Below are 11106 nucleotides of genomic sequence, written 5' to 3' on the forward strand. Positions count from 1 at the left end.
GGACAGGAAGCTGGATACTTTAGGAGAAGAAATGACCCATGAAAATGTTCTAGGAACAACCATGAAGCACAAGTGCAAGAGGGAGCTAGGGAGAGACAAAAAACAAAACAAAACAAAATTGCTCCCAGAAAGCTGATGAATTCGGGATAATCAGGAGGCTGACCATTGGGTTATACAGATAAAGAGAGGAAGACAATATAAAGAACTAAAAATAGCTGCTGTATCAGAGTAGTAGAATACAACTGCGAGCTCTCAAATTCAGTTTGTATCAATTTGTATCTATTTATTCATCTGTTCCTGGGACAATACTGTACTCTTGATTAGAACAGCTTTATAGAAATTTTTAGCATCTAGTATGTCATGTCAATCTCAAAAAATTTTTTTCATGAATTTCTAAGGCATTCTCTCACTTTGCAGACTTTGATTCCTCCCTACAGGTTTTTAAATGCTTTTATGCCATGCTCCCTAGAGTACCACCCACCCAACTAGTGAAGGAGTGGTACAGCAAGCTCAGAAATAAATCTAAATATGTATTCCAAGCTTTCACGACAAAGCTGTTATTTTACGTCAGTGGAGAAAGTATGATTTACATGGCTTGGATAATTGGCTCTTCTTCTGGAAGGAAACAAAGCTAGACTCTCTACTTCATGCCCTGTACAAAAATAAATTCAAAAAGGGACCAAAGATGCAAAAGCTAAGAAAACTTTTGAAGATAATGTAGGAGACTATTTGTCAAACCTTGGAGGTAAAGGTGGAGATTGTCTTAAGCAAGGTAGAATCCTAGACCATAAAAATAGTTTTTATGGAAAGATAAACCATAGACAAGAGTCAATTGGGTCCAGCCCTGCAGCCGAGTGGTTAAATTTGTGTGCTTCGCTTCAGCGACCCAGGGTTTCTCTGGTTCAAATTCTGGGCGCGGACATGGCACCACTCATCATGCCATGCTCAGGTGGCGTCCCACATAGCACAGCCAGAGGCACTCACAACTGGAATATACAGCTATGTACTGGGGGACTTTGGGGAGAAGAACAACAACAACAAAAAGATTGGCAACAGTCATTAGCTCAGGTGCCAATCTTTAAAAAAAAAGTCAATAGACAGTGATGGACTGGGGAATCATTTGCACATATGTTAGACATTAATGTCCCCAGTGTTTGACAAGTTCTCATCAATTGATAGGGAAAAGACACACACCCAATAGAAAAGGGTAAAGGACACTGTGCAGGTTTTTCTGTTTCTTCCCCAGATCTATTATCTGCCCTCTGCCTGCATCTGTGCCCTGGGAGGTTGCCCTGTGGATTGCATCACCTGGGATCCTTGCTGGCTGGCTTGCCCATTAGATTTGGCCAAAGGGAATTACCAGCAGGAGAGTGGAGGGCTGAAGGAGAGAAAAGTTGGGATGTTTCCCACCTCTGGTGGTAAGTCTCAGATGGAAGCTAAGTGCTTCTGCCTCAGCAGGTCCCACGGGACAGATTTTCCTCCATTGTTCAGTACTCACTGGGCTGACTGGGTAACACTGTTTTGTCCCTTCAGCCCTGGGAGGCAGCAATGATTTCTTGTTGTTTCATCTTTGAGTGCCTCATCAACTTTTCATCTTTCATTGACTCCCTTAGTCCTACCCCCAGCTCTGTAAGTACTGACTTCATTATGATCCCTGCATTTGAACACTCTGGGTTGAATTCTCTTTCCTGCTTGGATCCTAGTGGATACAAATATGAACCAGAAATACACAGAAGAGGAAGTTCAAATCATTAATAAAGATATGACAATACACTAGACTTCACTTGCACCCAGAGAAATTCAGATTTCAGTAACAATGGGGTAGAATTTCTCACCCATTCACATGGGCAAAGAATAAGAGCATTAATGATAACACGAGGAAATGGGGACTCTCATCCATTGCCGATGAATGTATAACATTATTATAGCCTTTTGGGGAAGTAATTTGGCAACATATATATAAATGTACATATCCTTTAACTCATTTTGGGCAATTCATCCTACAGAAGCAAAAACTCTTGGAAGCAAGAATCTATGAACAAGTATGTTTATTGAAAAAACTTTATGGGTACAAAAGATGGACTTAACCTGAAATTCCACCAATATAGGAATAGTTGAATGCATTATAACTACACGATGAGGTAATAAATTGGCACCTATTAAAGCAAATTGGCTCTGTATTTATTGATTTGGAGGAACATTATGAAATAAATTACAGAGCACTGTGTATAGTCTGTGTGGCAGAGATTGCTAAATGTCCCCCAAGATCCATTCTCCCCTTTTCCTTTTCTTTTTTCCCCAAGAAATTACAAATTTTAACCAGGCACATGACTGGCCAGCTAAAGACACTATTTCCAAGCTTCCTTTGCAGCTAGTTGTGTGCATGGTTCTAAATTACGGCCAAGGGGAAATGATTCGAACTGATCTGTGCACCTTTGAGATTCTGTTCTTAAAGGGCAGGAATTCCCTCCCTGCCCTCATCCTTTCCCCTTCCTGTTGACTAGAATACAGACATGGTGTGAGCCACTCTGGAAAATGTGTTTGAGGCAACCCCTAAGGATGGTCGAACTGCAAGATGGAAGGTTAGATTCCAAGATGACCACGAAAACAGAACTGCCTTGCCAGTTTCGGACCATGTACCTTGGGACTGTTATTTGAGAGAGAAGTAAACTTTCATTGTGTTTAAGCCACAAATATGTTGGCCTATTACAGGAGTAGAATCTGAAGCCTAACTCAGAACAGTTTAATTTTTGTAAAAGAAATAGTAAAACCCTAGCATATATCTGTATATGGAGCTTAGAGAAAGATGTGGAAATACATATACCAACTTCTTACCTTGGTTACCTAGGGGGTGGGTTGAAATGGAGTTGGAAATAATGCACTTTGTCTCCACTGTAGGACACAATATTCTTTCACCTGTGTTCTAGGCAGGCTTTTTACACTGCGACGAGACTCAAGTTAAGTCAAATAAAAGGGAGTTTAGTATCAGGATACACAGAGGTCACATAGAATCTAAAATTAGGAACCCAAGTACAGCTGGGCTCATGGGAACTGGAAAGTAGTCAGGAACCATAGCTGGTCTCTGCTTCCCTCTGTGGTCTTCTCCATCCTTCTCCCTTCTGTACATCTGCTGTTTGCCCGTGGTCCAGAAATAGTTGCACCTTGGCAATATCTTGAATAGCGGTTCTCAGAGTGTGGTCTCTAGGCCAGCAGCATCAGAATCACCTGGGAATGTGTTAGAAATGCAAACTCTTGGGGCCCATCCCAGACCTACTGAATCAGAGACTCTGGTGGGGCCTGGCAATCTGTAGTTTAACAAGCTCTTTAGGTGATTCTCAGGCACATTAAAGTTAGAGAACTGCTGGTCTAGATGATATTCCAGCTCTAATACCTACCTGCAATTGGCAATAGGTATTGCTTAATTTTATTTTAGTTTTTTGCTGAGTAGGATTCGCCCTGGGCTAACATCTGCTGCCAATCTCCCTCTTTTGGTATGTGAGCTGCTGCCACAGCATGGCCACTGACAGATGAGTGGGGTAGGTCCACACCCCAGAACCAAACCTGGGCTGCCAAAGCAGAGTGCAGCAAACTTAACCACTAGGCCACTGGGACTGGTCCCGCTATTGCTTAATTTGAGAGAGAAAGACTCTAATAGGCTCAGTTTGTCTTTTCTTGCCAGGTCCCTCAGATGATAGGTCACTGGCCATCTGATGGATTGGGTCAACTATACATCCTTATTCCAATCAGTCTTTGCAAGGGGGCAGGCTCACAATTTAACTCTTTCCCTGTTACTGTACATTTAGAAAGCACCATTTTTTTTTACCATTATAAATTTTACTGTAATGAATATCTTCACACACATACATTCACAGAATCAAAAAGAATGCACAATTTTATGGCTTTGTATCATTTTCCACTTGTATTAGTGGCATGGGATTGTACCAGTGTGCTAGCATCAAAAATTATAATTAAATTATTTTTGCTTTTTGGCTAATTTAACAGTCTTGTTTTAAAAACAAAACAATGACAACCTTTTTTTTTTTTTTTTTTTATATAAAAGGGAGGGGGAATATGTGACAAGAGCCAAACAAGGGTCATGAAGCATCTGTTTCAGAGAGGCACTGCCCATGTTGTCTCAGGCAAATTTGTGAGAGCACAAAGTTGGAGGAAGGAGAAAGGGTTCACGGAGTGATGCTGGGTGGGGGGCAATGGCAGGGGTCTCGGGATGAACGCAAGGCAAGGAGTGGGAGTCAGGGAGAGCTGTAAGTGCTTGAGATGTCTCTCCCATCAGAGCTACTTCACAGGCCTGCTGAACTGTGTCTGAAGGAACCATGAGACATCTGGTAGCTCAGAGGTTAAAAAGTTCATTTATGTATGCTTTATAGATTTATAACTTGCTTACTTAAAAGAGAAAAGAAGAAGAAGAATTGGAAGTGGTGTGTTTTTACACATGTTCAATAACTTTGTTTTTTCCGGAAAATATATGGAAGATGAAGGTGGGGAAAAAAGGAGAATAAATGGGAGATAATTTTAACCTTGTGTAGATCATGAGGTTATTGTATTTGAGTATGAATTTAGCTCGGCCCAAATGAGAGAAGGGGAAACCAGGTCTATTTGCTGAAGAAAGTAAGGGCCCAGGATCCAAGGCAACCACACAGGTTAATACAATGGTGCCAGCGTTCAGAGTGCAGTCACTTTAATTTGCATTTCTTTGATTACTAGCAATCATTAGCCTTTTTATGTATGTTTACTGTTAGTTTTCCTAATGCAGATTGTCTCTTCATTTGCTTTGTCTTTTTACCAACTGGGTTATTTTTTCTTCTCATAGCTAGAATAAGACCTTTCTATTAATCCTTCGTCATATTTTTTACAAATATATTTTAATCTGGTGGGTTTTTTTTTTCCCTCCCCAAAGTGCCAGTACATAGTTGTATGTTCTAGTCGTAAGTCCTTCTGGTTCTTCTATGTGAGCCACTGCCGCAGCATGGGTACTGACAGACGAGTGATGTGGTTCTGTGCCGGGGAACCGAACTCCGGCCACCAAAGTGGAACGTGCCCAACTTTAACCACTAGGCCATCAGGGCTGGCTCTAATCTGCTGGCTTTTTATCTTAATTTGCTTAATTTCCAAGATGTAGAAGTGAAAAATTTTATGTATTTGAATGTCTGGCTGTAGTGATACTTTTCTATTGCTTTTAGAGTTGAGAAAGTTACCAATCCTCCACAGATCTGATAAATGCTCCATTTTCATTTCTTTTTTTATTTTATTTAATATGATTTTTATGTTTAACACTTCAATCGATCTGGAGTATCTTTTTGCAGTGTGTTGTAAGATATGTATCTGATTTTCTTTCCTCCCCAAATTACTCTCTAATTATTCTAACACCATTCATTAAAGAAAGTGTTCTCACCTCAGAGTTTTAAAAAGCTTATGATATCATATAATGAGTTTATATTTAGCTGAGTCTATTTCTGGATTCTCCATTTTGTTCACTGCTGTATGTTGCTTTTCTTTTTCTTTTCTTTTTGCCAATACTGTGTTGTATTCCCTCCTGCTTTTGTTACATAACCTACCCATTTATAACAGTCATTATCCAGGGGACTCAAGGCAGAGTCCTATTATAATAGTTTAGGTATTTTGGGGGCAAATCTGTAATATATAACAAATCTATATGATAATATGTACATTTAACAGATAAAATCACTAATTTTTATTAGTATAAAAGTTATGCATGCTCTTTGTAAAGTTTTATTAACAGTTTATTGAGATATAATTCACACAGCATACAGTTGACTCACTTAAAATGTACATTTCAACGGCTTTTAGTATATTCACAGATATGTGCATCCACCACCACAATCAATCCTAGAATAGTTTCATTACCCCACAGAGAAATCTTGTATCCCTTAGCTATTGTTCCCCACTCCTCCCATTCCCCCAACCCTGGGCAACTGCTAATCTACTTTCTGTAATAAATGTGCCTATTCTGGACTTTTCATATACATGGAATCATATAACATGAGACTGGCTTCTTTCGCTTAGCATAATGTTTTCAAAGATCATCTATGTTGTACCACATGTCAGTATTTAATTTCTTTTTATTGCCAAATGATATTCCACCATATGGATATGCCACATTTTATTTATTCATTCATCAGTTGATGGACATTTGGGTTATTTTCACTTTTTGGCTATTATGAATAAGGCTGTTATGAACATTTGTGTACAGTTTTTGTGTGGACATATGTTTTATCTTGGTTATATACTTAAGAGTTGAGTTGCTGGATCATATTGTAAAGTTTTTAAAATATAGAGCTGTATAAAGTAAAAGTCATCTATAATGCCCCCCAACTGCTCCCACCCCCGAAGTGAGCCAAGTTCTTGAATATTTCGGAGCATATGCTTCTTTTTTCTAATCATGCCCATAGATATCCCTTTTTCTTCTTTATTTTACTATTCTTTTACTTTCTTTTTAAAATTTTCTTTCTCCTTTCCACTCCTTCCCTCTCCCCTTCTTTAACAAGAATGGAAAAGAACTCAATAGAGGAATGATTGCGGCCCAGAGGGAAAGCCTTTCCTGCTCACCATCCATTATTGTGGTCTGGTCCCCTTCTGCTGGGAGCTTTGGCTCAGGGAACAGAGAGGAGAAAGAGTGAGAGGGAGAATGTGAACCTTGCTCTCCCCTAGTCGCCAGCCGCTCTCTGCATCTCTACAGGAAATCACCACCATGTGGAGTGAAATCTATGTCTAACAGAAGAGACAGTCAAGGGTAATGCTTAGTGTTCATCACTACCCTCCACCCCATCTCCGCTAGCATAGGGTTAGGACGGGGAGAGAGGCTTGCAAAACAAAGTTGATATTTATGAAGAAAAATAAAACCATTGTATGTTTATATATGACCATCAATCTGACCTAACACTTATCCTGTAACTGCTACCATAGTAATCTCTGTTATCAATTCTAATAGGTTTTAGTTGACTCTCTTGAGTTTTCTAAGAATACAATTATATGTCTAGCAAACAGCTTCTATTTTTCCCTTCCTATATTTTCCTTCAGTTACTTCATTTGTCACACTAGAACAATGGTTGTCAATTCCATCATATTTATAACAAAAATTATGTAACTGTATCTTTACTAATGTGAAATGAAAAATTTTTTTTTAAAGATTGGCACCTGAGCTAACAACTGTTGCCAATCTTTTCTTTTTTTTTTCCTGCTTTTTTATACCCAAATCCCCCCAGTACATAGTTGTATATTCTAGTGGTAGGTCCTTCTAGTTGTGGCATGTGGTATGCTGCCTCAACAAGGCCTAATGAGCGGTGCTGTGCCCGTGCCCAGGATCCGAACCCTGGGCCGCCAAAGTGGAGTGTGTGAACTTAAACACTCGGCCACAGGGCTGGCCCCTGGAATGAAATTCTTAGGTAATATAAACTATTTAATCTCATGATTTCTGAACCAAAAGTATTATGCCATAATGTAATAGAAGGGGAACTAAAGGAAAAGTATTTTATAATAAGATAGTACCATTTCAATATGTCAGCGTTTGGGACACAAATATACTAACAGCCACAATGAAGTTGTCAGATGCTTCCATCTAAGAATATTACCATTGGGAATGTGACAAGTACAAATTTTGACTGATATAGATGTGATGTATAAGCTACTCAAATATCTACAGTGGTGCTACAGGTAACAAAATTTTTCTAAATGGTCAACAAATCTTGGTAAAATTTAGGTAAAAACAAAGTACAATATTCTCTCAAATTATGTCATAGTTTCATTTCCTGGAAAATTTTCAGTGTATATTAAATCCTTGCAAAAAATGCTTTGCGTTTATATATAAAACAGTAGGAAATCAGAAAATTGTTTGGAACATGGGACAATTTTTTTATTTGTGGAACTGTCCCTTGAACTGAAAATATCTAGTATCTTTGGCCCCTACCCACTGTTTGCCATTATCGTACCCTGGTCACTATGATAAGCAAATACAAGCCCACATTTTCCAGTACCTTCTCTAGGATGTATGTATATATGTATCTCCTAGGATGTATGGACTTCCCTTGTTGAGTCCTAGTAATGATTCTAGAATGATCCTCCAGTACAATGTTCAGTCATAGATGTTAGCAGGCACTTGTATTGAAATGCTTGTTTCACTATCACATATGATGTGCACTCTTGGTTTCTGACAGATAATCTTTAACAGGTTAAGGAAATTTTCTATTACTAGTTTAGTTTCTATTCATTTTTTTGTTTCTGGAAGGTGAATTGTAATGGTTATTAAATAACTTTTTAGCACTTATTGAGATGACCTTGAGGTTATACTCCTTTATTAATGGAATGATTTATATTAATAGCTTTTCTAATATTTGTCACATGGTTTTCATGTAAATTATAGTAAGTTAAAATAGCTGGAAAGTCAAAAGTCCCTGGTTTCATCTACTTTTCACATTTTTCTTTAATATTCTTGCCTACATATTTTATTCTTTAGTCAATTTTTTTGAGGAGTAATTTACATATAATGAAATGCATTCATATAAAGTATACATTTTGATGAATGTTGACAAATTTATATATCCATGTAATCACCACCATAGTCAAGATATAGACTATTTCCTTTAGTTCGTTTATGCCCTTTTATAGTCAATTCCCCTCTACTTTTAGACCCAGGCAACTATGGATCTATTTTTTTTTTATTAATGTTATGATAGATTACAACCTTGTGAGATTTCAGTTGTACATTATTGTTAGTCATGTTGTGGGTACACCACTTCCCCCTTTGTGCCCTCCCCCCACCCCCCCTTTTCCCTGGTAACCACCGATCAGATCTCCTTGTCAATATATTAACTTCCACCTATGAGTGGAGTCATATACAGTTCGTCTTTCTTTGACTGGCTTATTTCGCTTAACATAATACCCTCGAGGTCCATCCACGTTGCTGCGAATGGGCCAATTTTGTCTTTTTTTATGGCTGAGTAGTATTCCATTGTGTATATATACCATATGTTCTTTATCCAATCATCAGTTCCTGGGCATGTAGGTTGGTTCCACGTCTTGGCTATTGTAAATAATGCTATGATGAACATAGGGGTGCAAGGGACTCTTGGGATTTCTGATTTCAGGTTCTTAGGACAGATACCCAGTAATGGGATGGCTGGGTCATAGGGTATTTCTATTTTTAACTTTTTGAGAAATCTCCATACTGTTTTCCATAGTGGCTGTACCAGTTTGCATTCCCACCAACAGTGTATGAGGGTTCCTTTTTCTCCACAACCTCTCCAACATTTGTTGCTCTTGGTTTTGGATGTTTTTGCCAATCTAACGGGTGTAAGGTGATATCTTAGTGTAGTTTTGATTTGCATTTCCCTGATGATTAGCGATGATGAACATCTTTTCATGTGTCTATTGGCCATATTTATATCTTCTTTTGAGAAATGTCTGTTCATGTCCTCTGCCCATTTTTTGATCGGGTTGTTTGTTTTTTTGTTGTTAAGCCATGTGAGTTCTTTGTATATTATGGAGATTAACCCTTTGTCGGATAAGTGGCTTGTAAATATTTTTTCCCAATTAGTGAGCTGTTTTTTTGTTTCAATCCTGTTTTCCCTTGCCTTGAAGAAGCTCTTTAGTCTGATGAAGTCCCATTTGTTTATTCTGTCTATTGTTTCCCTCAACTGAGGAGTTATAGTGTCCGAAAAGATTCTTTTGAAACTGATGTCAAAGAGTGTACTGCCTATATTCTCTTCTAGAAGACTTATTGTTTCCGGCCTAATCTTTAGGTCTTTGATCCATTTTGAGTTATTTTGGTGTGTGGTGAAAAAGAATGGTCAATTTTCAATGTTTTGCATGTGGCTGTCCAGCTTTCCCAGCACCATTTGTTGAAGAGACTTTCTTTTCTCCATTGTAGGCCCTCTGCTCCTTTGTCGAAGATTAGTTGTCCATAGATGTGTGGTTTTATCTCTGGGCTTTGAATTCTGTTCCATTGATCTGTGGACCTGTTTTTGTACCAGTACCATGCTGTTTTGATCACTGTAGCTTTGTAGTATGTTTTGAAATTAGGGATTGTGATTCCGCCGGCTTTGTTTTTCTTGCTCAGGATTGCTTTAGCAATTCGCGGTCTTTTCTTGCCCCATATGAATTTTAGGATTCTTTGTTCAATTTCTGTGAAGAATGTTTTTGGGATTCTGATTGGGATAGCATTGAATCTGTAGATTGCTTTAGGTAGTATGGACATTTTAACTATGTTTATTCTTCCAATCCATGTGCATGGAATGTCTTTCCATCTCTTTATGTCGTCGTCAATTTCTTTCAAGAAAGTCTTGTAGTTTTCATTGTATAGATCCTTCACTTCCTTGGTTAAGTTTATCCCAAGGTATTTTATTCTTTTCGTTGCGATTGTGAATGGGATTGAGTTCTTGAGTTCTTTTTCTGTTAGTTCATTGTTAGTGTATAGAAATGCTACTGATTTATGTATGTTGATTTTATACCCTGCTACTTTGCTGTAGTTGTTGATTATTTCTAATAGTTTTTCTATGGATTCTTTGGGGTTTTCTATATATAAGATCATGTCGTCTGCAAACAGCGAGAGTTTTACTTCTTCATTACCTATTTGGATTCCTTTTATTTCTTTTTCCTGTCGAATTGCTCTGGCCAACACCTCCAGTACTATGTTGAATAGGAGTGGTGAAAGTGGGCACCCTTGTCTTGTTCCTGTCCTCAGAGGGATGGCTTTCAGTTTTTGTCCATTTTAGTATGATGTTGGCTGTGGGTCTGTCATATATGGCCTTTATTACGTTGAGGTACTTTCCTTCTATACCTATTTTATTGAGGGTTTTTATCATAAATGGGTACTGGATCTTGTCAAATGCTTTCTCTGCATCTATTGAGATGATCACGTGGTTTTTGTTTTTCATTTTGTTGATGTAGTGTATCACGTTGATTGACTTGCGGATGTTGAACCATCCCTGTGTCCCTGATATAAATCCCACTGGATCATGGTGTATAATCTTTTTGATGTATTGCTGTATTCGGTTTGCCAGAATTTTGTTGAGGATTTTTGCATCTGTGTTCATCAGTGATATCGGCCTGTAGTTCTCCTTCTTTGTGTTGTCC

Source organism: Equus caballus, chromosome 1, assembly GCF_041296265.1.
Source record: "Equus caballus isolate H_3958 breed thoroughbred chromosome 1, TB-T2T, whole genome shotgun sequence".
Taxonomy (NCBI): Eukaryota; Metazoa; Chordata; class Mammalia; order Perissodactyla; family Equidae; genus Equus; species Equus caballus.